Below are 22,184 nucleotides of genomic sequence, written 5' to 3' on the forward strand. Positions count from 1 at the left end.
GTTTTCTATAGTGCAATATTTGTTTTATTTTAAATTTTTAACAGAGATGATTTTATATTTCCACTACTGAGAAAGGTGATGCGTTGCTTTAGCTGTTGAAACAAACACAGAAAACCCCACTGAGGACTTCCCTGGTGACCCAGTGGTCAAGAATCTGTCTTGCAGTGCAGGGGACAATCCCTGGTCTGGGAAGATCCCACATGCCATGGGGCAACTAACCTCGTGTGCCGCTAAAGCCCGCAGACTTCACCTGCTGAGCCGACGTGCCTAGAGCCTGTGCTCCATAACAAGAGAAGCCACTGCAATGAGCCCGAGCACCACAGCTAAAATGCAGGGCAGCCAATAGATTAATTAATTAACCAATTACTTGCTAAAAAGCCCACTGAGTTGTTACATTTACATTATGACCACCCTCCCCAACCTGTTGTTCACTTAGGACACCTCTAATTTTTTCCATTCAGGCACTTTAAACCACAATTATAAAGCTTCTGTTGCCACATTGAGAAAGCTTGCAGTACGACAGGCAACAGAAAAGAAGGCATAAAGTAGATTTGCAGTCATTATAGCCATATAAAGACATGTGCTCATATGGATGTAGGTTGGAAGTGGACCATGGAGAAATAAACTTGTAGTATTTGGGGGGAACTGGAATTGTGTGTGTTTCTTCCTCTATTACAAATCATACGTTATTGCTACAATAAATTGATAAGGAATAAAAAAGTGAAGCCAGATATGTATATGCTTTGACATACAAAGCTTAATGTGAGAAATACAAGACAAAATTCATTGTGGTCTTTTTTTTTTCTGGCCATTCTTATTATTGGTTTCATTCCATAATTCTTAATGAAAATAATTTTGTTGTATAGAAGAGGATGGTGTTCAAAAATGATCTACTTTAGTGGTCAAATATACCAGGTCTGCTGCTGTTGGCGGTGAAGATCCTCTGGAGAGGAGGAAATGGCAACCCGCCCCGGTATTCTTGCCTGGCAAATCCCATGGACAGAGGAGCCTGGTGGACTATAGTCCGTGGGGTTGTGAAGATGCTGCTGTTGGCAGTCTGGGTCTCCTCTGCCTCTTGGGAAAAAGAACAGGACTGTGGGAGGGTTAAGTGATCTGAGTCACTTAGTTGAAAGAATCACTCTACATTCATTCAAACTTTAATGCATGAAGCTAAGAAAGCCTTGCTGAAGGAGAGGGGCGTGTCTCCCCAGACTTTTCCCTGGAGGGCACCCCAAGGTTGAAGCCACCTGCAGGAGTGGGAACAGGGGTGGCTTTGCTGCTGGTGTCAGCCGGACAGGAATGGGGGCCTCCAGGCCTCCCTCCTTGGCCCTCCCTGCAGCTGTCACAGAAAACGTGCTGGTTTTCCTGCCAGCTGGAGGCTGGAGTCCACAGGGAACCGAGTCAGTTCAGCTTGGGAGTCAAGCTCAGAAAGAAGGAGGAAGGTGAAGGCCTTAGAGGAGAGGAGTCTCCGGTGAGCCTCTCCCTTCCAGACAGGAGAAGGAAATGGCAACCCACTCCAGTATCCTTGCCTGGAAAATCTCATGGACAAAGGAGCCTGGTGGGCTGCAGTCCATGGCGTCACAAAGAGTCGGGCACGGCTGAGTGACTAACACTTACTCTGGACAGACAGACTGGGTAGGTAGGGGCTCTGCCAGCCTTAGCCAGGTGGGCAGGGAGAGGCCTGGGGGGTCTCCCATGTGTCTGGCTTTGGGACAGAAGAGCGCAGGGCACAACCTTTAAAATAATGACATGGTCATAAGACGTGACATAAACTGATTAGCACCAGCTAGGTCCAAGACGGCTGACTCGACTTCCACTTGACTTTGAGCCTCAGTATACGCTCACTGTGGGGGTTTCCCAGGTGGCACTATTTGTAAAGAACCCAACTGCCAAGGCAAGAGACATAAGAGACACAGGTTCGAGCCCTGGGTTGGGAGGATGCCCTGGAGGAGGGCTTGGCAATCCATTCCAGTATTCTTGCCCAGAGAATCCCAAGGACAGAGGAGCCTGGCAGGCTACAGTCCGTGGGTTGTGGCATCAGACACAACTGAAACAACTCAGCACGTAGGCACACAAGCGCGTCGGCTCCTGGTAGGGCTTCTCAGGTGGCACTAGCGGTAAAGAACCCATCTGCTAAGGCAAGAGACACAGGAGATGCAGGTTTGATCCCTGGGGTGAAGATCCCCTGGAGGAGGGCATGGCTACCCACTACAGTATTCCTGCCTGGAGAATTTCATGGACAGAGGAGCCTGGTGGGCTACAGCCCAGGGGATCACAAAGAGTTGGACAGAACTGAATGACTTAGCATGTAACATACGCAACACTTAGCTCATTGTAACATACCCCAGGTGCCATGACCATAAGGCCAAAAGGCGGACAGTGGCCCAGCTCCTGGAAATCCCCGCGCCTTCCCCAAAATAGCCAGAATACTCCTCCCACTCACGAGCCTATGAAATTACCCACCCCTATAAGAAATGACAACTTCATACTTTTGGAGGTATCCTCTGTCGCTGGAGTGTGTTTCCTCTCTGAATAAATTTTCTTTCACTTTACTATGGCTTCCCTTGAATTCTTTCCTGTGTGAAGCCAAGAACCCACACTTGGCGGCTACTCCAGGGACTCGAACGTGACCTGGGAAATGACCACCCTCTCGTGCCCTGCTCTCTTTCCTGAAGCAGTTTCATTGCCCGTGGTGCCCTCTCCATAGGTCCAAGGCTGTTCCTGGGGGGCCAGCACGGGGTCCTGCTCCCAGGACTTCTCTGCCTGCCAGTCTCACCTTCTTGGATCGCTCTTCAGGCCTGTGCACTCAGCTCAAATATCTGCGCTGTGTCCTCCCCACCCTGAGGATGGAGAAAGCCCATTTTACAGATAAAGAAACTGAGGTAGGGGCTTTAATGTCTTCAGGATAGGGGAATTCCCTCAACCAGCCAAGAGGCTCCTTCCCTTGGTGCAAATACCATCTTGTTCTCGGGATAACACAAATAGTACAGGCCTTGCTGGATCATGAGGAGCTGGAGTCTTGGTCTGAAGAGGGAAGATTCAGTGTGATCAGTGGCTAGACTGTGAGCTCCCCAAGGAGGGAGACTGGTTGGGTCATCTCTGTCCCCAGTGCTCTCAGATGCTCAGTCGTGTCCGACTCTGCGACCCCACGGACTGTCGCCCGCCAGGCTCCTCTATCCATGAAATTCTCCGGGCAAGAATACTGGAGTGGGTTGCCATTCCCTTCTCCAGGGGGTCTTCCAACCCAGGGATTGAGTCTAGGTCTCCCACATTGCAGGCAGACTCTTTATTGCCTGAGCCACCAGGGAGATGAGCTATGGACTGTAGCCTGTCCTAACTGGGGATTAATTGGTGATAGGAACCACTGTTACATCAGAATAAGTGCATTTTTATCTTACTAATTCCAGTACCATTGTATTTGAAAGCAAGAAGTACCACCAAAAAAATAAAGAAAGGACTTCCCTTGCAGTCCAGTGGTTAGGACTCCTCACTCACTCGCACTGCAGACGGCATGGGTTCGATTCCTGATCAGGGAACTAAGACCCTGCACGCTGCGTGATGTGGCCAAAAAAAGAAAAAAAATACCACCAACTGGCCAAAGGGTTCTGCCTTCAGAGAAAGGAGATCAAGAACTGGGAGAACCAGTCTGAAAACTACCTTGTTTCATCATGTGTGAACGAGCGTAGAGGTGGGGAATCCAGGTGTGGGCATTGTGTAAAAACCAAAACACCCCACAGAACCTGGGGAGACATTGGACACAGTGTGTGTGGGGGTGGGGAGCACTTTGGACAAGTAGCCCTGACCTGGCGCAGGAGGGTTGAAAGGAAGCCTTGGCTCCTGATAAAATAAGTTTCTCTTTAAAAAAGCCTTTATGTGATTTGTGCATGAGAAATGCAACAAAGTCCAGAAGTAAAGCCCTGACAGACGAAAGACAGCAGGAGTCTTAGGCAAGCAAGCAGTGCTCACCTATCACTGGTGAAACAAAAAGGACCTGTGACTCTGGGCAGAGTCCGACCTTCCCAGACTAGGAGCCTCTGTGGTGCTTCTATGGGGAGGAATCCCGTGTGGTCTGAAACTTAAAGAAAATTGTCCAACTTTTAACCGGATGCAGCCCAGGCAGCAGAAGGGAAGAATGACTTTACAGGAACCCTAGGTTAAGACACTAATGCTAACAGTGTTCTGACCATTAGGAAGAGCACCTGCCGTTTATTTATTGAGCCCTTATTGTGTACTTTGCATACATTATCTCATCCTAAGTCTTGTTACCACTATGAACTATAAAATTGTGTGATTTAGCATTAATGACATAGGGCTGAGATCTCTGTTCTCTAAAGTCCATGGACCAAGAGAAGCTTTACTACTTTAACTCTTTTCCATACCAATGGAACATTCCAGGGTTCTGAGCCATGCAGGTCACTGTAACACATAGAGACTGTGATTTCCACCCTAGGTGCAGAGCTTGACTTAAAGGGTCTGGGGATGCGACATTCCCTGTGTAGCTTCATTTTGTGGAATGGAAACCGGATCCTGAGTTCACTTCCTGGCCCTGGTGGCAGTCAGACAGTTTCTACCAACACCTAAAACAGTGTTGCTGAGGACTTCTTTGGTGGACCAGTGGTTAAGACCTCACCCTCCACTACAGGGGATATGGGTTTGATCCCTGGTTGGGGAGCTAAGATCTCTCATGCTTCCTGGCCAAAAAGCCAAGACAGAAAATAGAAATGGAATTGTAACAAATTAAATAAGGACTTTAGAAATAGTCCACATCAAAAATCTTTAAAAGAAAGAAAAAAGAAACAATGTTGCTAAGGGGTCCTGGCCAAGGTCACACAATCCCACTGTTTCTGAATCCTTATTACTTTCTAATTTATGACACCCTAATTTCTCCACTGAAGGAAATTTTCTTAAAAAAAAAAAAAAAAAAAGACCTAATTCAAAGACTTCTTTTTTGACAGAGACATTTTAAAAGGAAATACTAAAAGTGTTTGAATCTCTGCTAACACAGTACTCAAGCCTCACATGGCTATTGAACACTTGAAACATGGCAAGACGGAGTAGAGATGTGCCCAGGAGCAAAACAACACAGCAGATTGCCAAGATGTAAGATGGGAAAAAGGTAAAATATCACATTAATAATTTTTATATTTATTGTGTATCCAAACAATAACATTTTGAATATATTGAGTCAAGTGAAATATATTATTGAAATTAATTTCACCCGTTTCATTTACCTTTTAAAAAATATGGCCGCTAGAAATTATTTAATTATGTGTGTGGCTTATATTTCTCTTGAAGAGTGCTGGTTCAGATAATCATTGTTTCCGTTTTGTTGTTTAGTCGCTAAGATGTGCTTGACTCTTTTGTAACCCCATGAACTGTAGCCTGCCAGGCTCCTCTGTCCATGGGATTTCCCAGGCAAGAATAATGGAGTGGGTTGTTATTTCCCTCTCCAGAGGATCTTCCTGATCCAGGGATTGAACCCTTGTCTCCTGTTTGGTGACTTCCCTGGTGGCTCAGACAATAAAAGCATCTGCCTACAATGTGGGAGACCTGGGTTCGATCCCTGGGTTGGGAAGATCCCCTGGAGAAGGAAATGGCAACCCACTCCAGTGTTCTTGCCTGAAAAATCCCATGGACGGAGGAGCCTGGCATGCTACAGTCCATGGGGTCGCCAAGAGTCGGACACGACTGAGTGACTTCACTTCACTCCACTTCTCCTGTTTGGCAGGTGGATTCTTTACCACTGAGCCACCTGGGAAGCCCAGTCTTTGTCACTGGCTGCTGCTGTTTGGTCGCCCAATCATGTAGGGCTCTTTGCGACCTCGGGGACTGCAGCATGCCAGGCCTCCCTGTCCCTCACCTTCTCCCGGAGTTCGTGTTCATTGCATTGGTGATGCCATCCAGCCACCTCATTCTCTGACTCCCTCTTCTCCTTCTGCTCTCAATCTTTCCCAGCATCAGCATCATTGTCATATCGGTGGCAAAAGAAGAGAAAAAAGAGACTGGAGAGGGGAAATGTAAGAAGACGGGGGTGGGAGAGGGAGAGTGAGAAAGAAAGGGAGAAGGAGAGGGAGGGGAGAAAGATGTCCAGTTAAAGATTGTCAGAAACCTCCCAGGACTGGTTAAAGGTCTGTAGGCTCCTCCTAAGATCGTGGAAGGGTAGTGAGATTCCAGAAAAGGTACTTAAACCTGTTAATGTATACCAGAAAATTGCTGAAGTGTTTTTCAAGATGCAGAGTTCTAGGAAGGAACAGCTATACCAGACCACAGAGTTTCATTCCCACCTGAGTTCGGGACAGGTTTTTTCTCAGCCTCCGGAGAATATGATTCTGTGTGTCGAGGAGGGCCCTGAAATCCCATGGTTTTGCTGACCCTCCTATGGCTGATTCTGTGGTTACTTGAGTTTGAGAGTTGTTGACTTAGAAGGTGGTTGTATAGTGTCGACTATAAATTGGCCCTTACCAAGAGCATGGCCAGAAAGGCATCAGCCATCTGCCTCTACAGAGATTGAACCCCATACTGCAATAGCTGTTGACCTTCAACAACCCCTGAGGGAGTTCAGGGTGGAGTGAGGCACTCTGTGCTCCCGGGAATCTGGTGGGACAGGTATAGTAGGATTTTTTAGAAACAGATTTTATGATCTCAATCCTTGCATCTCCTCATATATCAGTTCAGTTCAGTCACTCAGTCGTGTCCGACTCTTTGCGACCCCGTGAATTGCAGCACGCCAGGCCTCCCTGTCCATCACCAACTCCTGGAGTTCACTCAGACTCATGTCCATCGAGTCAGTCATGCCATCCAGCCATCTCATCCTCAGTCGTCCCCTTCTTCTCCTGCCCCCAATCCCTCCCAGCGTCAGACTCTTTTCCAATGAGTCAACTCTTCGCATGAGGTGGCCAAAGTACTGGAGTTTCAGCTTCAGCATCATTCCTTCCAAAGAAATCCCAGGGCTGATCTCCTTCAGAATGGACTGGTTGGATCTCCTTGCAGTCCAAGGGACTCTCAAGAGTCTTCTCCAACACCACAGTTCAAAAGCATCAGTTCTTCAGCGCTCAGCCTTCTTCACAGTCCAACTCTCACATCCATACATGACCACAGGAAAAACCATAGCCTTGACTAGACGGACCTTAGTTGGCAAAGTAATGTCTCTGCTTTTGAATATGCTATCTAGGTTGGTCATAGCTTTTCTTCCAAGGAGTAAGCGTCTTTTAATTTCATGGCTGCAGTCACCATGTGCAGTGATTTTGGAGCCCAAAAAAATAAAGTCTGACACTGTTTCCACTGTTTCCCCATCTATTTCCCATGAAGTGATGGGACCAGATGCCATGATCTTCGTTTTCTGAATGTTGAACTTTAAGCCAACTTTTTCACTCTTCTCTTTTACTTTCATCAAGAAGCTTTTTAGTTCCTCTTCACTTTCTGCCATAAGGGTGGTGTCATCTGCATATCTGAGGTGATTGATATTTCTCCTGGCAATCTTGATTCCAGCTTGTGTTTCTTCCAGTCCAGCATTTCTCATGATGTACTCTGCATAGAAGTTAAATAAGCAGGGTGACAGTATACAGCCCTGACGTACTCCTTTTCCTATTTGGAACCAGTCTGTTGTTCCATGTCCAGTTCTAACTGTTGCTTCCTGACCTGCATACAGAGTTCTCAAGAGGCAGGTCAGGTGGTCTGGTATTCCCATCTCTTTCAGAATTTTCCACAGTTTCTTGTGATCCACACAGTCAAAGGCTTTGGCATAGTCAATAAAGCAGAAATAGATGTTTTTCTAGAACTCTCTTGCTTTTTTGATGATCCAGCAGATGTTGGCAATTTGATCTCTGGTTCCTCTGCCTTTTCTAAATCCAGCTTGAACATCAGGGAGTTCACGGTTCACATATTGCTGAAGCCTGGCTTGGAGAATTTTGAGCATTACTTTACTAGCATGTGAGATGAGTGCAATTGTGTGGTAGTTTGAGCACTCTTTGGCGTTGCCTTTCTTTGGGATTGGAATGAAAACTGACCTTTTCCAGTCCTGTGGCCACTGCTGAGTTTTCCAAATTTGCTGGCATACTGAGTGCAGCACTTTCACAGCATCATCTTTCAGGATTTGAAACAGCTCAACTGGAATTCCATCACCTCCACTTTGCTCATAGTGATGCTTTCTAAGGTCCACTTGACTTCACATTCCAGGATGTCTGGCTCTAGATGAGTGATCACACCATCGTGATTATCTGGGTCGTGAAGATCTTTTTTGTACAGTTCTTCTGTGTATTCTTGCCACCTCTTCTTAATATCTTCTGCTTCTGTTAGGACCATGCTATTTCTGTCCTTTATCGAGCCCATCTTTGCATGAAATGTTCCCTTGGTATCTCTAATTTTCTTGAAGAGATCTCTAGTCTTACCCATTCTGTTGTTTTCCTCTATTTCTTTGCATTGATCGCTGAAGAAGGCTTTCTTATCTCTTCTTGCTATTCTTTGAAACTCTGCATTCAGATGCTTATATCCTTCCTTTTCTCCTTTGCTTTCCTTTTTTCCTTTGCTTTTTTCTTCTCATATCTAGGGAAGTACTAAATCCCTTCTGGTGACATCAGATCCTCATAACTTAACAAAAAACCTTTTATAAAATGAATGCTTAATGGTATTGAGCTCCCCTTTCCCCAAAATCTTATAAATTTACCTTCCCCTCTGCCACTTTGGAGCAGTCTCTCAGAGCTATCTGAGATGCTGCTTTCCGGGCTGCAGTTCTCAGTACAGTTCAGTCACTCAATTGTGTCCAGCTCTTTGTGATCCCATGGACAGCAGCACCCCAGACCTCCCTGTCCATCAATAACTCCCGGAGCTTACTCAAACTCATGTCCATCTAGTTGGTGATGACATCTAACCATCTCATCCTCTGTCAGCCCCTTCTCCTCCTGCCTTCAATCTTTCCCAGCATCAGGGTCTTTTCCACTGAGTCAGTTCTTTGCATTAGGAGGCCAAACTATTGGAGTTTCAGCTTCAGCATCAGTCCTTCCAATGAATATTCAGGACTGATTTCCTTTAGGATGGACTGGTTGGATCTCCTTGCAGTCCAAGGGACTCTCAAGAATCTTCTCCAACACCATAGTTCAAAAACATCAATTCTTTGGTGCTCAGCTTTCTTTATAGTCCAACTCTCACATCCATACATGACTACTGGAAAAACCACCACAGCTTTGACTAGACGGACCTTTATTGGCAAAACAATGTCTCTGCTTTTTAATGTGCCATCTAGGTTTGTCATAGGTTTTCTTCCAAGAAGCAAGTGTCTTTTAATTTCATGGCTGCCGTCACCATCTGCAGTGATTTTGGAGCCCCCCAAAATAAAGTCTGTCATTGTTTCTAAGGCCCACTTGACTTCCCATTCCAGGATATCTGGCTTTAGGTGAATGATCACACCATCATGGTTATCTGGGTCATGAAGATCTTTTTTGTACAGTTCTTCTGTGTATTATTGGCACTTCTTCTTAATATCTTCTTCTTCTTTTAGGTCCATACAATTTCTGTCCATTATTGTGCCCATTTTTGCATGAAATGTTCCCTTGGTATCTCTAATTTTCTTGAAGAGATCTCTAGCCTTTCCCATTCTATTGTTTTCCTCTATTTCTTTGCACTGATTACTGAGGAAGGCTTTATTATCTTCCTTGCTATTCTTTTGAACTGTGCATTCAAATGGGTATCTTTCCTTTTCTCCTTTGCCTTTAGCATCCCTTCTTTTCTCGGCTATTGGCAAGGCCTCCACAGATAACCATTTTGCCTTTTTCCTTTCTTTTTCTTGGGGATGGTCTCAATCACTGCCTCCTGTATAAGGTCACGAACCTCCATCCATAGTTCTTCAGGCACTCTATCAGATCTAATCCCTTGAATCTACTTGTCATGGATTCACAAGATGGCAGAGTAGAAGGATATGCACTTATCTTCTCCTGTGAAAACTCCAAAATTACAACTCTTTGCTGAACAACCATTAACAGGAGAATGTTGGATCCAAGCAGAGGCCCCAGCAAGATGGTAGGAGGGGTGAAATAGCATTTAGAATCAGACCCTATAGCTGCCAGAGACACTCAGAGGGCTCAAACAAACTTTGTGTGCAGGGCTCAAACCAGGACCTAGGGACCCCAAAGAGACTGAGCCAGAACGGTGTTTGAGTGTGTCCTGTGGGGTACAGGTCAGCAGTGGCCTGCCACAGGGACAGGGGCTCTGGGTGCAGCAGACCTGGGTGTGGTATAAGCCCTCTCGGAGGAGGTCGCCATTAACCCCACTACAGAGCCACCAGGACTTACACAGGACCGGGGAAACAGCTCTTGGAGGGCAGAAACAGAACCTTGTGCACCAGGACCCAGGAGAAAGGAGCAGTGACCCCACAGCAGAGTGAGCCAGACTTGCCCGAGCGTGTCCAGGAGTCTCGGGCAGCAGCGTGGGCTGGCGGTGGCAGGCTGCAGGGTTGGGGGTTACTGAGTGTAGCAGTGCGTGTGTGGGACCTGTTGAAGGAGGTCACCATCATCTTCACTACTTCCACCATAGTTTGGCCCCAGGTCAAACAACAGGGAGGGAACACAGCCTCACCCATCAACAAAAAACTGGATTAAAGATTTACTGAGCATGGTCCCGCCCATCAAAGCAAGACCCAGTTTCCCCTTGAGTCAGTCTCTCCCATCAGGACACTTCCATAAGCCTCTTATCCTTCTCCATCAGAGGGAAGATAGAATGAAAATCACAATCACACAAAACTAATCAAACTGATCACAATGACCATAGCCTTGTCTAACTCAATGAAGCTATGAGCCATGCTGTGTAGGGCCACCCAAGACGGACGGGTCATGGTGGACAAAACATGGTCCACTGGAGAAGGCAATGGCAAACCACTTCAGTATTCTTGCCTTGAGAAACCCACGAACAGTATGGAAAGGCAAAAAGACAGTACACTGAAAGCTGAACTCCCCAGGTTGGTATGTGCCCAATATGCTACTAGGGAAGAGTGGAGAAATAACTCCAGAAAGAATGAAGAGACAGAGCCAAAGCAAAAACACCCAGTTGTGGATGTGACTGGTGATGGAAGAGTAAACTCTAATGTTTTAAAGACCAATATTGCATAGGAACCTGGAATGTTAGGTCCATGAATCAAGGCAAATTGGAAGTGGTCAAACAGGAGATGGCAAGAGTGAACATCGACATTTAGGAATCAGCGAACTAAAATGGACTGGAATGGGTGAATTTAACTCAGATGACCATTATATCTACTACTGCGGGCAAGAATCCCTCAGAAGAAATGGAGTAGCCATCGTAGTCAACAAAAGAGTCTGAAATGCAGTACTTGGATGCAGTCTCAAAAACGACAGAATGACCTCTCTTCATTTCCAAGGCAAACCATTCAGTATCTGTTATGCCCAAGTCGTAAAATCTCCCAATGACCACCAGGGAGCCGATATCCGATGCAAAAGCAAGAGAGTCTTTATTACCAAGCTCGAGCTGGGGCTCCCACCGTTACCGATGCAGCGGCTATAGGGAGGAGCCCTGGGTTTTGGATTACATTGCTTATATAGGGAGTGTTCATGAAAAAAAGAATTTCTAGGTAGGGGGACGTCTGATTGGTCACTTTCTTTTGAAGTGTGTTGGTTTTTGATTGGTGCCTGTTACCTAGGTAGACCACAAGTTCCTGAACGTTAAGTCAGGAGATTCTGGTCTGGGGTCCGACTGGCTCGTGGGTGGTGGGGTGAGGTCAGGGGATTTCCTAAGGCTCTTTTCCCAGAACCTTACAAAATGGAGTTTTTCTGTTAACTAAATGGAGTAGCTTAGATTCTTCATATCACAGTAATCCAAGTCTAGGCCCCAACCAGTAACGCTGAAGCAGCTGAAGTTGAACAGTTCAATGAAGACTTACAAGACCTTCCAGAACTAACACCCTAAAAAGATGTCCTTTTCATTATAGGGGACTGGAAAGCAAAAGTAGGAAGTCAAGAGATACCCAGAGTAACAGGCAATTTTGGCCTTGGAGTACAGAATGAAGCAGATCAAAGGCTAACTGAGTTTTGCCAAGAGAATGCACTTGTCATAGCAAACACCTTCTTCCAACAGCGCAAGAGAAAACTGTACACGTGGTCATCACCAGATAGTCAACACCGAAATCAGATTGATTATATTCTTTGCAGCCAAAGATGGAGAAGCTCTATATAGTCAGCAAAAACAAGACTGGGAGCTGACTGTGGCTCAGATCATGAATTCCTTATTGCCAAATTCAGACTTAAATTGAAGAAAGTAGGGAAAACCTCTAGACCAGGCCTCCATGTCAATCCAACTCCCAGAGCTTGCTCAAACTCATGTCCATCGAGTTGGCGATGCCATCCAACCATCGCCTCCTCTGTTGTCCCTTCTCCTCCTGCCTTCAATCTTTCCCAGCATCAGGGTTTTTTCCAATGAGTCAGTTCTTTGCACTAGGTGGCCAAAGTATTGCAGCTTCAGCATTAGTCCTTCCAGTGAATATTCAGGACTGATTTCCTTTAGGATTGACTGGTTTGATCTCTTTGCAGTCCGAGGGACTCTCAAGTGTCTTCTCCAACACCACAGTTCAAAAGCATCAATTCTTCAGTGCTCAGGTTTCTTTATAGTCCAACTCTCACATCCATACATGACCACTGGAAAAACCATAAAACCATAGCTCTGACTAGATGGACCTTTGTCGGCAAAGTAACGCCTCTGCTTTTTAATGTGCTGTCTAGGTTTGGCATAACTTTTCTTCCAAGGAGCAAGCATCTTTTAATTTCATGGCTGCAGTCACCATCTGCAGTGATTTTGGAGCCCAAGGAAATAAAGTCTCTCACTGTTTCCACTGTTTCCCCTTCTATTTCCCATGAAGTGATGGGACTGGATGCCATGATCTTCGTTTTCTGAATGTTGAGTTTTAAGCTAGCATTTTCACTCTCCTCTTTCACTTTCATCAAGAGGCTCTTCAGTTCCTCTTTACTTTCTGCCTTAAGTGTGGTGTCATCTGCATATCTGAGGTTATTGATACTTCTCCAAGCAATCTTGATTCTTGCTTGTGTTTCATCCAGCCCAGCCTTTCTCTTGATGTACTCTGCATAGAAGTTAAATAAGCAGGGTGACAATATACAGCCTTGATGTACTCCTTTCCCAATTTGGAACCAGTCCATTGTTCTATGTCCAGTTAACTATTGCTTCTTGACCTGCATACAGATTTCTCAGGAGGGAAGTAAAGTGGTCTGGTATGCCCATCTCATTCAGAATTTTCCACAGTTTGTTGTGGTCCACACAGTCAAAGGCTTTGGCATAGTCAATAAATATGGCAGAAGTAGATGTTTTTCTGAAATTCTCTTGTTTCTTTGATGATTCAACGAATGTTGGCAATTTGATTTCTGGTTCCTCTGCCTTTTATAAATACAGCTTGAACATCTGAAATTTTTTGATTGGTGTACTGTTGAGGCCTAGCTTGGAAAATTTTGGGCATTACTTTGCTAGCATGTGAAATGAGTACAGTTGTGTGGTAGTTTGAACATTCTTTGGTGCTGCCTGTCTTTGGAATTGGAATGAAAACTGATCTTCTCCAGTCCTGTGACTACTGCTGAGTTTTCCATACCTAACCAATAGTGTTTCTAGTGATCTCTTTGTTTGGTGCCTGGCTCAGACAGTAAAAAAAATCTGCCTGTGATGCAGGAGACCTGGGTTCCATCCCTGGGTCTGGAAGATCTCCTGGAGAAAGCAATGGCTATTCACACCAGTATTCTTGCCTGGAGAATTCCCTGGACAGAGGCGCCTGGCAGGCTACAGTCCATGGAGTCACTAAGAGTAAACATGACTGAGTGACTAATAGTTTGGTGCTTTGGAGGCACTCCTCTCCCACTGAACAAAAGTTACCCTCTCACTCTTCCTGAAGATTTGTCTAAGGGGCGAGGGGACTTTGGAAAGGGGATGCTTGGACCAACAGGAGAGTTCACAATCAGATCTACTTGGGAAAGAGTTCACATCACAGCAGAGGATTGTCACAGACTAATGTTTGTGTTCCCCCCCCCCCCATATTCATATGTCAAGATTCTAGCCCCCAAACAGATGGTATTTGGAACTGGGGTTTTGGAGAGATAATTAGGTAATGGGATCAGCACCTTCATAAAAGGGACCCCAGTGGGCTTCCTCACCCGTTCACCATTGTGAGGACATGATGGAAAGACGACCGTCCATGAACCAGGAAGTGGGCCCTCAGCAGACACCCAGTCTCCTGGCATCTTGATCTTGGACTTCCCAGCCTCCAGAACAGTGAGAAATAGATATTTGTTTACAAGCCACTCAGTCTGTGGTATTCTGTTAGAGCAGCCCACATTGACCATGACAAGTATGCCAAACAGCAGATGGATCTCTTAAAATGGAAGTTAGTGCCCAGATATCCCTTGGGAAGTCTGGGTGCATCCCCCGGGGGTTCACCTGCCCCAGGTGTTCACATACAAGCCAGCTGCCGTAGCTGCTGCAGATGAGAATGATGTAAAGATAACCTCGACACACTGGTGAGAAGGTGGAAGTTGCTCCCGGGAGTATTCTGGGGACCCTCGCACCCAGAGCTGCCTCTCAGTTCAGCTGGCTTCCCCCCCATGGGAAAATGGCTCCTCGGCCTCATCCTCCCCCTTTATGTGACAAATTCTTTCCTTTAACTTCTCTGGGTATGTCCTTAAATTTTTCTTCAGCACATATCCAGTATTTATTGCTTTGTCACAGTAGTAAACGTTTGAGCTCTCCAAGATAAACAACTTGAGTTCAAATATTTATTTGTTGTGCGACTTTTGGAGGTTACTTTCTCTAAGCCTTGGTCTTCTCTGCCAGAAACTTGTTTTGTTACAAAGTTGCAGTGACAGGGTGTTCTGAGCACAGTGTCAGGAGCAGTGAGCACTCCATAAATGTGAGCTGGTATTATGATCTACAGTTGCCCTGCACCTGGCCTTTGAAGTCTTCCTGGGACAGGCAATGCTCCTAAAGGGAAATCACTGGACAGGTCTTTGACCCTGTTGTTCAATCATGTTAACTCTGCTCCTTACTGGCTCCGTTTTCCTGGGGAAGGTGGGATCAGAGGGGCAGTGTGCTGAGTTAGGGCTTGGGAAAGTCAGTGTTGGACTCAGAAAGGAAGCAAGTCTCCCAGTGCCTGAGCCCTTCCGTCTGAACTCAATTTCACCATCAGCTTCTGCTTGCTGAGGCACCCGTGTGCACTCTACCTACCCCTCTGATCCATACTGAAGGTGATGTTGGCCGTGAAAAGAGGTTAGACCAACTAGGGGTTTGAATCCTGCACTGTGATTTCCCAAGTTGTCAAACTTGGGAAATAGATCTCTTGGGACATAGCTCCTCTCCTACACAATAGGTCCAGCAATATGCATCTTAAGGTTAAGGTGAAGGTCGAAGGAGATAAGTCTATGAAACCCCTGGCAGAACATTTGGCACATAGTAGGCCCCTAGTTATTCCTGAATGCTACCCAGTTTAGTAGGTAATTATTAGGTTATCTTTCTAGTTAGACATAGCGAGGAAAACAGGCATGACTCAGGCAGATGAGATGGTTTCACATACCTTTGCCCAAACAGAGCCTGGTGCAGGAAGATAGATAAGCCGGTTTGGCCTGCTCCAGTAGAAGGGTGGTGGGTGGTTGTGAGTTAAATCCAGGGCACACTGGGCCATTTTGAAGTTGAACTGCTTGCTAGTTCAACATTTGGGGTGTCAGCCTATCTGACAGACTCTTTCATGAGGTGGGCTCACCTCATCCAAAATGGGCTAATCAAATTTTCCTCTCCAGGAAACTTGGAATTGGGACAAAGAGATTTCACCTTCATGCTGGGTTCTGCTTGTGGGTGGAGGAGATATAAAAACTGGGTGACATGGTGGGTGGGGACTCCTTCTGCCGTATGAATCAAGAGATAGGGAAAGCCAGGCTGCAAGAGGGGAAGAAATGAAACAAAAACCAGATAGGAGAAAGGGAGACTTTCTAAGTTCTTGACAGTTCCCACTTCCTGTTTCCAGACTCTTCTTATGTGGGCACATTCTCTTCCTGGGATTTCATGAGACACTGCTGAATCTGTAGGGATGAGCCTGTATTTGGGGCTTGCACTCGATTATGTTGCTTGTTAAGCTACTTTGTGCTCAAGTTACAGAAGCCAACTTGAGCTAGCTGGAATACAGAGAAGAACTTTCTGGAAGGTGTTGGGGTATCTCCTGAAATTCAGGAGGTTCAAATCAGTTTCAAGAGGTGCTGGCATCAGGGCAGCTCTGGGAACGTCAGCCATGGACTGGGAAGCCGACTTCTTTCTGGCAGGCTGCTGTGAAGATGCCTCAGTGTGGGGTGTTTCAGCTCAAAACTCTAAATTTCTGTGGTGGAGAGAACCCCATTGATTGGTGATGAGTGCATTAGCGATACCTGCGGGGAGCTCCAGGCTGAGCAGTACAGCTGCTGAGAGAATGTACTCTGAGGTCAGGACGTGCTGCTCCCCAAGAACAAGGAGTGGGCACTGGTCAGCCAGTGCAAGTGACGTCTTATGGAAGCTGGTTCTTACAGTTGACTGCACACAGGGAATTGTGCGTCTCACTGAGTGGGCTGCAAAGGTTTATAGAACAGGGTCTCTAATATCAAACAGCTTATGCTGCTGCTGCTGCTGCTAAGTCACTTCAGTCGTGTCCGACTCTGTGCAGCCCCATAGACAGCAGCTCACCAGGCTCCCCCGTCCCTGGGATCTTCCAGGCAAGAGTACTGGAATGGGATGCCATTGCCTTCTCCACAAAGAGCTTATAATTTCCCACAAATAATAATACTCTAAGGCAGCCTGTTTGGCAGCTGCTAGAGGACACCTACAAAGATGAAGTGCCACAGGAGTTTAGAGACAGGAGAGATGCCTTTGAGCCAGTGGGGACTACAGCCCAGGCTCCAGGCCATGTCAAGGTGAGCAAATGACTTATTCAGTGAAACACTGAAAATACGCTTAACATGCCTTATGATAACAACCAGAAGGACCAGGTATTTACAAATAATTATACGTTAAATGCAATTAAACAAGAATGTGTTTTTGACGGACGGGTCCAGAGTGTCTGAGCCGTGGTGACACATGGAAATGCACCAGGTGGGCCAGGGTCCCGCCCGAATTTGAAGGTGAAGTAGTGCTGCCCCAATACTTTGGCCACCAGATGCGAAGAGCCAACTCATTGGAAAAGACCCTGGTGCCGGGAAAGATTGAAGGCAAAAGGAGAAGAGGGTGGCAGAGCATGAGATGGTTAGATAGCATCACTGACTCAATGCACATGGATCTGAGCAAACCTGGGGAGATCAGGGAAGCCTGGAGTGCTGAAGTCCATGAGCTGGACACGACTCAGCCACTAAACAGTCAATTAATCAATAGTCCTATTCCTATACCCTTGGCCCCAGCCCAGATTGTCGGCCTCTGGTCAGCTAGTCTCCCCAAACCCTTGTCCTCACGGTGTTCATGCTTGGGATTTTCTGGGCTGATGCCTTTTCTCCACTGGTCACCGGAAAGATCCTTCCAAGATGAACACATTCTTAAATCTGTTCACAAAATACTCCCTTCATGTCTTTGCCTCATCAGAAACCTGGGTGGCTATTTTTATTTTCCTGGTCACATACACGAGGATTCCTTTTAACGTGATCTTAGAAACTGCTCTCTCCTGTATCTGTCTCCTATACTTGAGACCTATGGATCCTGCTGCTCATGGACTCTCCTCCCAGGATGTTCCAATGCAACTAACCTGAGCAAGCACATAGGCTTTACCCCTTCATCCTGTATCCTCTCCTGTGCCCACACTATAGCCTGAAAGTGAAACTTGATCCTTATCGCCCCTACCCCCCACATTAAATCAGTCCCCAAGTTGTTATAATTTGTCCCCTTCCTCTACTATTGCCCCATCAATCCCATAATTGACTTAATGCACAACTGCTGATTTTGCCTCACCATCTGCGTTATCTACTGCTATGTGGCCAACTACCCAAAACTTAGTATTTGAGAACATAAATATATATTATCTCCCATAGTTTCTGAGGACTAGGAATCTGGGAGAAGCTTGGCTGGGTGGTTCTGAGGGTCATTTCCAAGGGTGCAGTAAAGCTGTCAGCTAGGGCTGTAGTCATCTCATGGCTTGATTAGGGCTGAAGGAGCTGCTTCCAGGCTCACCCATGTGGTTGTTGGGAGGCCTCCCTTCCCTTACGGCTGTTGGTTGGGGGCTTCAGTCACCCTCCCAATAGGTTGTCTGAGGGTCACAATTTGGCAACTGCCTTCCCCCAGAGGAAGTGGTGTGTGTGTGTGTGTGTGAGAGAGAGAGAGAGAGAGCATTCTAGATGGAAGTCACAGTCTTTTAAACAACATAATTAGAGAAAGACATAATTAGGGACTTCACTGGTAGTCCAGTGGTTAAGAATCCACCTGCCAATGCAGGTGACAGGGTTCAATCCTAGGTCCAGGAAGATCCTAACGCTGTGGAGCCACAGCTACTGGGCCTACACTCTAGAGCCGTGCTCTGAAACCAGAGAAGCCACTGCACCACGAGGTAGAGTGGGCCCTGCTCACCACAATTAGAGAAAGCCTGAGTGCAGCAGTGAAGACCACTGCAGCCCCCCAAATATATATTTATTATATTATGTATATAGATAAAATAAAATCTAAAAATTAAGTCCGTTTCTTTTTTTAAATTGAAATATGGTTGATTTACAATACTGTGTTAGTTTCAGGTATACAGCAAAGTGATTCAGTTATATATATATATATATATATTCAGATTATTTTCTATTATGTATAGGTTACTACAAGATATGGAATATTGCTCCCTGTGTTACCTAGTAAATCTTTGTTGTGCTTTTATTTATTTTTTTAAAATATTTTTTAAATTCAGTTTTTTTTCCACTGTGCTGAGTCTTCTTTGCTGAGGGGGCTTTCTCTGGTTACGGTGTTCAGGCTTCTCACTGTGGTGGTGTCTCTTGTTTTGGAGCATGGGCTCTAGGGTGGGTGGGCTTCAGTAGTTGGGGGTGTGGACACAGTAGTTGTGGTTCCCTGGCTTTAGAGCACAGGCTCAACAGTCGTGGCTCACGGGTTTAGTTGTTCTGTGGCATGTAGGATCTTCCATGACCAGGGATTGAACCTGTGTCTCTTGCACTGGCAAGTGGATTCTTTACCACTGAGCTACCAGGGAAGCCTGTGTTTTTATTTCTAATTAATGATTTTTTGCCTTTTTCCTTCCAGTTTTATTGAGGTATAATTCACATATAGCACTGAATAAGTTTAAGGTGTGCACCATAACAATTTGACTTACATGCATCATAAAATGATTATCATAGTTTAGTGAATATTCATCATCTCATACAGGTATAAAATTAAAGAAATATAAGAAACCCCATAATAGTTTAGAACTGAATTTCCAGCATTTTCACTTTGGCCATATTCTATTGGTCATATAGACCAAACCTGGTATATGTAGGAGAGTGTGTGTGAACATCAAGACGTGAGGCCCAGGGGCCATCTTGGGAGCTGGCTACACAGCATCCATTTATCCTTTCTGTTGGGTAAAATGAACTCTTGCTTTTCCTTTGGGGAACCACCTCTCCCCCACAGTTAAGCTACAGTTTGAGTGGAGTTGCCTCACCCCCTTTTCTGGTGAGGGTCCCCATTTGTAGTGTTCAGTTCAGTTCAGTCGCTCAGTCATGTCTGACTCTTAGCCACCCCATGAATTGCAGCATGCCAGGCCTCCCTGTCCATCACCAACTCCCGGAGTTCACTCAGACTCACATCCATCGAGTCAGTGATGCCATCCAGCCATCTCATCCTCGGTCATCCCCTTCTCCTCCTGCCCCCAATCCCTCCCAACATCAGGGTCTTTAACAATGAGTCAACTCTTCGCATGAGGTGGCCAAAGTACTGGAGTTTCAGCTTTAGCATCATTCCTTCCAAAGAAATCCCAGGGCTGATCTCCTTCAGAATGGACTGGTTGGATCTCCTTGCAGTCCAAGGGACTCTCAAGAGTCTTCTCCAACACCACAGTTCAAAACCATCAATTCTTTGGCGCTCAGCTTTCTTCACAGCCCAACTCTCACATCCATACATGACCACTGGAAAAACCATAGCCTTGACTAGACAGACTTTTGTTGGCAAAGTAATGTCTCTGCTTTTGAATATGCTATCTAGGTTGGTCATAACTTTTCTTCCAAGGAGTAAGTGGATCCTGTTTAATGAAGGTCTGTATCAGCATATTTTGCTATGGACTGAATGTCTGCGTTCCCCTGAAATTGATATATCGAAACTCTAACCTCCGGTGCGATCATGGCGCTGTGCGCGGTATGGAGCGTGCGGGCCGTGGTCGGCAGCCTGCGTGCCATCTCATGCCCTGCTCGCCGCAGCCCTGGGGACTGCGGGCGGATGCCGTCCAGGCGCTGTGCACCGGTCCTACTCTGCTGTCGGTGCAGAAATTCACAGAAAAACACGAATGGGTAACAACAGAAAATGGTGTCGGAACAGTGGGAATCAGCCATTTTGCACAGGAAGCTTTGGGAGATGTTGTCTACTGTAGTCTGCTTGAAGTTGGGACAAAGTTGAACAAACGAGGAGTTTGGTGCTTTGGAAAGTGTGAAAGCTGCTAGTGAACTCTATTCTCTTCTGTCAGAAGTAACTGAAATTAATAAAGCTCTAGCAGAAAATCCAGGACTTGTCAACAAGTCTTGTTATGAAGATGGTTGGCTGATCAAGATGACATTCAGTAACCCTTCAGAACTAGATGAACTGATGAGTGAAGAAGCATGAGAAATACATAAAACCTATTGAGGAGTGAAAATGGAACCGCTAAATAAACTACTCTGAAACAACTTAATCTAGCATAGTTGTTTTAAATTAGTGGTGGATAGATATTGAAAAAGCAACCTTTAGCAAAAGAAACTACTTGTAACAATGTTTCCTGAAGAAAATACGTCTTAACTTTCTAATGACTTCAGATAAACACTGTGCATCTTTTCCACAGCATCCTGTGATTTTTAGGCTAGGCTCCAGTTATAATAGTCAGAATTCCTGAAGTTATCTCTGGTAAAACTAATTACAAAAGATCAGGAAGAAGCTTCCCGTTTCCTTCCACAACTCTTTATCTGAGAGTAAGCCATTTCTTTCGAACTAAACGACCTACTTCAGGGTTCTTTGATTTATCACACAGACCAATGTCAAGCGTTCTTCACTGGATTGGTCCTGTGTGACTTGACTTTAATTATTGTACCAGGGGAGGAATCATTGCCAGGACTGGGACTGCTCTGGGGGACGGAGTCTCTCCCAGCCTGGGTCCTTTAACCTGGGGCTCTGCTGCAGTGCTTGCACGTGGACACACATCTCTTCCAGCAACAAAATACAAAGAAACTATAAGGGACTAAAAGTAATTGTGCGCATGGGCAGTTGGGGCAAATTATGGAAAACAAAATACAAGAAGAACAAAAAGACCAACTGCCACTTCTGAAGAGCCTGGAGCAAAAAACAGGATGTTGGGAGCAAGAGCACAGTACTTCCACGTGCCCCCTGCACTCAACACCACCGAAGGGGTGGGCCAACCACCTAAGCCGCTCTTTTGGTGGGACTCCTAGACCTGCCTCTACTCTCACCCCATAAGGAACAAGCTCACCCCACTCAGCAAGTGAGCAAGGGAACATGTTCATTCTTGCGCCCTCCTGCTGCAGCAGGGGCCCCAACAAAGCATGGCCTGAATTTCTATCAATTTCTATTGATTAAGAAGGCCAAGAACCTTAGTCGGTAACATGTGCGCCCCACCACAATGGTTCATTAGGAATCAGTATTTGGAGAATTGGTATTCTGAGGCTTCCTTTTTTTAATTTTTTTCCTGAGTGGTTAAACAACAAATATTTATTTTCTCACAGTTCCAGAGATTGGTCCCATCAGTGGTCAGGTTCTGGTGAGAGCCCTCCTCCTGGCTTGCTAATGGGATTTCTTGCTATGTCCTCACATGGTGGAAAGAAAGCTGTGGTGTCCAGCCCTCTACTATAAAGGTACCATGTCTATAGCATCACAGCGCTACCATTATGAGGTGGCTTCCCTCTGGATATCAGAGATGTAAAGAGCTCACTACTTGGCCAGTCCCCAGTTCCTGACAGCATGTCGGGTGGAGTAGGTGTAGAGGACAACCAACACTGGGAGGCAGCTCTTGGGAAGAAATGGCCCTT

At 45.9% G+C, this 22,184-nt stretch overlaps 1 pseudogene; it reads left to right on the forward strand.

Moving 5' to 3' along the window:
• The first annotated feature begins 20,295 nt into the window (after nt 1–20,295).
• LOC128054610 (glycine cleavage system H protein, mitochondrial-like) lies at nt 20,296–20,800 on the forward strand (annotated as a pseudogene).
• Nucleotides 20,801–22,184: the final 1,384 nt, after the last annotated feature.

The sequence above is a fragment of the Budorcas taxicolor genome, chromosome 10 (assembly GCF_023091745.1).
Source record: "Budorcas taxicolor isolate Tak-1 chromosome 10, Takin1.1, whole genome shotgun sequence".
Lineage (NCBI taxonomy): Eukaryota > Metazoa > Chordata > Mammalia > Artiodactyla > Bovidae > Budorcas > Budorcas taxicolor.